Source organism: Artibeus jamaicensis, unplaced genomic scaffold, assembly GCF_021234435.1.
Source record: "Artibeus jamaicensis isolate MK-2021 breed Jamaican fruit bat unplaced genomic scaffold, CSHL_Jam_final contig_793, whole genome shotgun sequence".
Lineage (NCBI taxonomy): Eukaryota > Metazoa > Chordata > Mammalia > Chiroptera > Phyllostomidae > Artibeus > Artibeus jamaicensis.
Window position 1 is genome coordinate 5,655,587 of NW_026521975.1, and position 6,525 is coordinate 5,662,111.

A 6,525-nucleotide genomic window follows, 5' to 3' on the forward strand; every position below is an offset into this window, starting at 1 on the left:
TCATTGCCATTGTCAGGAGAGGTCTGGAGACCCAGTGGGAGAGGTGGCGCTCACCCTGGTGGCAAGTGAGAGGAGCCAGGGGAGCCTGATGTATGTAACCACTGCCTGTCCTAGAGGGATATTGCTTCAGCCTAGCCATTTCCTGAATGACACGGATGGAACATTCATACAAGATGTGAGCAAAGACAGAAACTCTGGGGGGTGGGGACCCAGAATGAGGTTGGGGCTGGAAGTGGGTTTAGCAGGTCAGGGGAGCCACACTCTCTCTGCTTTCGCCATGACGGTTGAGATTCCTGTGACACGCAGGGGCGGGACTGTGGATGCGAGGGCCCGAGATGTGCCAGCTCGGGCAGGTGGCCCACACTGGAGACAGATACAGCTGGTGAGACTACTTGGGGCTGGTCTGAGGAGGCGGGGGAACGAGCCCTCTAACCACCTTCACCACAGGCGGGCTTGCACCCCTGTGTCTGTTATCGTGGTCCCACTATCACACTGACGTAGGCCTTAACAGCATGAGGGCCACAGCAACACAGAGATGGGCTGCTCTGTGTGGTGTCTGAAGGAGTCGCACCTTTTCTTGTTGGGATCCTCCTCAGGGGTGGTAGGGCCGGTACTTCTAAGTCAATTGTAGAGGTGACAGAATTGCCATTGGAGGGGTTAAGGTGTCCCCACATCCAGGGAGCGGAAGAATCAGGACCCAGGGGGAGCACACTCAGGCACACTCAGACACACTGCTGCTGCTGGCCTAAGACCCTGGGGTTTGAATGAGGGCTCACATCTAGGCTCTGAGTAAAACACAGTGCCCTCCTCCGCCCAGCACCCTCTGTGTCAGCCCAGCCTGCTGCTACTGCTCTCATCTACCCATTCTATGGCCATTTGTAGCATCAGATTGCGCCTGTGTGGCCCGGGACTGGAGGGCTCACTTTAGGAGCCCAGCCAGTGCTCGGGGCAGGAAGCTTCCTTGTCCCGGAATTACTCTTACTCTCCTCTCAATACCACTGACTCAACCACTGGGGTCAGGGAGCCAGGCACACAGCTGGGTGTCTGGTCAATCCTGTGAATGCACTGGAGACAAGGATCACGTCTTGTTGATTCGATTGCCGTGTCCCTTCCACAGGGAGTCATCGTTCTTGGATAAAGATATGGCTTGGGTCTCTAAGAAGGACTGCGTAAAAAGAACCAGACAACAAATATCTCAATAGATACCCCAGATAAGTGGAGAGAGCCCAAGAGCACCAGGCTGATTGTCCCAGTGGCACCCCACACAGAGGGGCCTTAGGTAATGAGGCAGGACCCCATGTAGCTTATGGCAAGAAGGGGCAGGATCTACCAGTTCTCATGTTCCCCAGAAAGAGAGGAGAGAAGCAGGGATCTGAAGAACAGGCTTGGAGTTGTGCGAACAATGCCATGGGTGTGGGGCTTCAGGCTGGACCGCAAAGACCACGTGGGCTCAGCGCCCCCTGAGCAGGCCAGAGCTCTGGGAATCGGGCAGTCTGGACTCAGAACTGGGACCGAGTGCCTGATGGAAAGGAGGACACGGTTCTGAACCAGAAGAGACTAAGACAAGTTGAACGTCTTCCTCTCCGCCCCACTCTCACTAGGGACGTGGGTCCTGAGTGAGATGAGGCTGGTGACAGTCCTGATCACATTAACGACAAAAGGTTACTAGCAGTCTCTGCACACTGACCACTGACCCGAAGCCACTGCCTGGGGCCGCCCCCACCCCCCGAGCAGTTGCACTTCGCCACACACCTTCCCCTCCTCCACTGGGTAGCCCCCAGGTTGTCCACCTGAAGTTCAGGCACCTTGCTGGCTATTAGAGGCAGGGGGTCATGGCCTGGAAACGTGACTGGGGGTTGAGAAGGACAAGTGGTGAGGAGCACATGGGCGAAGCATAGAGGGAGGTGCAGGGGCAGTGGGGCCCCTCTCCTGCCCCTTTACGGGCTCAGGCAGGCTGCCTTGGGGCACTTTCTGGGCTTCAGCCGGTGTATCTAAAAGCGAGGGTGGGCAGCTCCAAGCCCACGTTACCATGGAGCCTTCCAGACCTAACTTCCCCCGAAGCTGCTCCTGGCCGGTTCCCTGGGCCCTAGGCTGTGACGCTCCACCTGAGCACTGTTCCCTCTGGTCCAAGGTCATATTCCAGTAGGCCCATCTTGACTCCTTGCCACACTCACTCACTGTGGGCTCGCTTGGAGTTGTGCGAATAATGTAAAAGGCTTGCTTTCGGCACTTTACAGGCTGGGAACAGAAGTCAGCTACTCAGGAAGTGACCAAGTTACTTCCACAGGCTGCAAAGCTAGGACCTGCCTGGCTCCCAGGCCCATGCTCTGGCTGCTGCCAAGTCCTGCTCATGAGCCCCTGGTACCTCATCCCTTCCTCACAGGCACCGCCCATCTTCATGCAGGTTCTCACTGTTTATTCCAGGCCTGGCATGGTGCCTGGCCAGAGCTGGGCTCCTGGAGAATAAGACTCTTTGTAAAATAGGGGTTCAGGGACTGTATTTTCTGAGATGATGTCTAATTTTTAAATATCGTCGGAACAGAAGGGGACTGTGGAGGTCACTTCATCCACAGAAAAGTGCTCCCATCAGGTAAGGCAGAGGTCCTCACCCTTCCAGCTGAGAAGCCAGTTTCTTGTGGTATCTCCTTCTCAAACCTGCTGAACTCAAACTTCTTCTCTCCCACCATGGTTCCTTCTAGGCAGAAGAACATGTTTCTGCCTTTCCACCAAGATGATTTTTAAATGCATTTGTAAGAAACCCTAGTTTCCAGCTCAGTTGACCTACTTCTGCCACCTCAACACTTCCTCTCAGGGCTCCTCTGGCAGAAAAGATGTGGCCTCCCTCCCTCTCTCTCTCCCTCCCTCCCTCCCTCCCTCCCTCCCTCCCTCCCTCCCTCCCTCCCTCCCTCCCTCCCTCCCTCCCTCCCTCCCTCCCTCCCTCCCTCCCTCCCTCCCTTCCTTCCTTCCTTCCTTCCTTCCTTCCTTCCTTCCTTCCTTCCTTCCTTCCTTCCTTCCTTCCCAAAGTAGCACATGAATGTCCTTAGAGTAACTAAGCATACAGGAGGGCACAAACAAAATAAAATGTAAATATCTCTGTTCTTGCAAGTTTATCTCTGGACTCATTCTTGGCAAGCTAAGTGTCTTTTTTCTTTTTTTAAAGCTCTTATGGTGATTACTTATAACTTCATTTCTTATCTTTCTGAGCAGATTGCCCATAGCCTGAGAAATGGTATCTGTGGACAATCTGCTCAGAGAGAGAACGGAGCGTAGAGAGAATCTACTGCCTATCGCCTCCTCATCCTTTCCCCCACAAATGACTTCAAATAGTATGCAGAAACCCCAATTTCTTGACTCATTCACCTTAGATTGTATCTCTGGACTGACAGCCTTAAAGATTAAGTGCATAAATGAAAGTGTTACTGAATCTCTAGAGAAGGGAATAACAATTTTCACCACCAGGATCCTGCCTCTGAAAGGAGACTCATACCAGACTGGCGTCAGAATGGTTTACTTTTAGCCACGCCTGACTCAGTGACTACTGCTCATTTCCCCTACCAGTCTCCTTCTTTAGTGCCTTTTTCTGTTTTGCTGGCGTGCAACCAGGAATAATTCTCTTTGTATAAAGTTTGTGAAATAAAGACTTTTTTCCTGAGAACTTGCGTACCCCCAGTCTTTGTTAGTTTGTTGTTTATGCGATTCCAGCCGTCCCCACTTTTCCCCTTCATGCCCTTTACCCAGCCCACCCCCGATTCCGTAGTCAGCCCCCGCACCAAATAGCTTTCTTTTTCTCCCATTTGTTTGACGATTTCTTTTTTCCTTTTAAAAATAATTGCTGGGGCATAATTTGCATAAAACAGGACATGTTTTTACATGTCATTGCCACCTATGTTGAGCTACAGAATGTTTCCATCATCCAGAAAGTCCCCTCTGGGTCAGAGCTCCTGCCTCGGCAACTCCGGCAACTGCTGTGGCTCCGTCCCCACAGAGCAGTTTTGCCTGTTCGGGAAGATCATGTAAATCGAGTCATTCAGGTTCCACTCCATATTTGCCTCCTTTTATTCGCCATGTTAACAATGAAATTATTCTCTGTTGTTGTGTGCATCAGTAGTTTGTGCTTTTAAAATCATTGTGCAGTAAGGAGTTATCCATTCTCCTGTTGATAGACATTTGGGCTGTTTTCAAGTTTCGGCTATTACAAATGAGTCTGCTGTAAACATTCTTGTAAATGGCTTTTGGCGAACATCTTTTGAACACGCAGTAGACAAAGTCAGTTTTGCAAAGTAGTTGAGCAATTCATACTCCTTGTGATTCAGTTCATCAATGCTTGTTATCATCAGTCCTTGTAATTTAGTCAGCCGAGCGAGCATCTCATTGTTGGTTTAATTTGCATTTCTCTGATAAGTAATAATGTTGAACATCTATTCATACATTTAGTGGCCACTTAGATATTTTCTGGTTGATAATTTGACTGGAGATATAATTCCAGGTTGAAAATAACTTTCAGCACATTGAAGAAATTGCTTTGTGACTCCAGCCTCCAACGATGGTGTTGTTTTAACATAAGTCACTTGCTTTCATCCCTCTGAATGTTTCCAAAGGATCTCTCTGTGTAATCCTGTCATTTTACCAGGATGAGGTCAGGTTTTTTCCCCCCTTCATTAAAATTGGGGGCATCTCCATGGGTCCTTCAATGTGCAAATTCCTGTATTTCGACTCCCCCAGCCGCCCACAGCTCCTTTGACCAGAGTGTCTGCTTCCTCTTTCACCACGACTTCCTACAGCTATCGCCACTCGTCGGCCTCCTCGTCCTTCCGGAGCATGGGTGGCAGCAACATGCGCTTCCTGGGGCAAGTCACCTACGGAGGCTCGGGCTGCCGTGGCGTGCTGGTGTCATCTGCCTGCTTCATGTTCTTGTCCTCCTCTGGGGGCTACAGTGGTGGCTATATGGGCACCGGGGTCGGGTCCGACAGGCTTCTGGTGGGCAAGGAGAAATTGACCATGCGGAACCCTAATGACCGCCTGGCCTCCTACCTGGAGAAGGTGCGTGCCCTGGAGGTGGCCAACATGGACCTGGAGGTGAAGATCCGTGACTGGTACCAGAAGCGAGGGCCCCGCCCGCCCGCGACTACAGTCACTGCTACCAGACCACCGGGGAGCTGCGGGACAAGATTCCTGGTGCCACCATTGAGAACTCCAAGACTGTCCTGCAGATGGACAATGCCTGTCTGGCTGCGGATGACTTCCGAACCATGTTTGAGACAAAGCAGGCCCTGCCCATGAGCCTGCAGGCCGACATCAGCGGCCTGAGCAGGGGCCAGAGCCGACCTGGAGATGCAGACGTAAGGTTTGAAGGAAGCGCGGGCCCACCTGAAGAAGAACCACGGAAAGGAAATCAGTGTCCTGAGGATCCAGGTGGGTGGCCAAGTCAGTGCGGAGGTGGAGTCCACTCCTGGCATGGACCTAGCCAAGATCCCGAGTGACAGGAGAAGCCAGTATGAGGTCATGGCTGAGAAGAACTGGAAGGATGCTGAAGCCCCCTTCATCATCCAGACTGAGGAGCTGAACCGCAGGTCACTGGTCACACGGAGCAACTGCAGACCAGCGGGACGGAGGTCACTGACCTGCGCCGCTCCCTCCGGGGTCTGGAGATCCAGCGGCAGTCTCAGCTCAGCAGGAAAGCCGCCTGCGAGGGCACGCTGGCCCAATCAGAGTCCGGCTTTGGAGCCCAGCTGGCACAGATCCAGATGTTGATAAGCAGTATCCTGGCCCAGCTGAGTGATGTGCATGCTGACGTTGACTGGCAGAACAACCTGGGGTACCAGCAGCTCATGGATCGCCACCTACCGCAGCCCACTGGAGGGCCAGGGTGCCTATTACAACAACCTGCCCGCTACCTGGACCGCCTGAGTCCAGCAGCCTCCCTGGCTTCCTGCTTTTAGCAGAAGGGTGGATGTTCCTGGGTAGGCGAGTGGAAGGGGCGAGACCTTTACCTCTGGCTCCTCCTCTGACCCATCAATAAAATTGTATAGCACCCCCCTCCCCCAAAAAACACCTCCTATATTTCTTCAGCTTAGGAAATGTTCTTAGTCACTTACTTCTTCCCTCACCTCCATTTTCTCTAGTGCAAGTGTCCGTTAGACAGATGTTGGATTACCTGGATTTATCTTCTGCCTCTTAACTTTTCTCTCACTTTTTATCCCATGTTTTACCTTTCTAGCAGAAGTCCTGGGAGACTTTCTTGACTTCTTGTGTGAGGATCATCAAGCCAAATGAACTTTTCTCTTTCAACAGATTCTCAGAGGATAAATCTGTGGTTCCTTGTGGGCCAAATAGCCATGGAATTAAAAGGGCTTATCACACCCTACTTCCTCTCTGTAGAAGACAAAACAGTAAAGGGTTAAGGGATAAGGGTTAACTACTTGGTCAAGGTCAGCCGGCTGTGCGTAGCGAAGTCGGGGTTAGATCGCCTAGTTAATTTTCCATCACACCCCGTGAAATGGCCCCAGAGGGGAGAAGACTTACGCA

The 6,525-nt window shown here is 52.0% G+C and overlaps 1 pseudogene; it reads left to right on the top strand.

Annotated features, from left to right (window-relative positions):
- The first annotated feature begins 277 nt into the window (after positions 1-277).
- Positions 278-5,907, top strand: LOC119043218 (keratin, type I cytoskeletal 19-like; annotated as a pseudogene).
- The last annotated feature ends 618 nt before the right edge of the window (positions 5,908-6,525 follow it).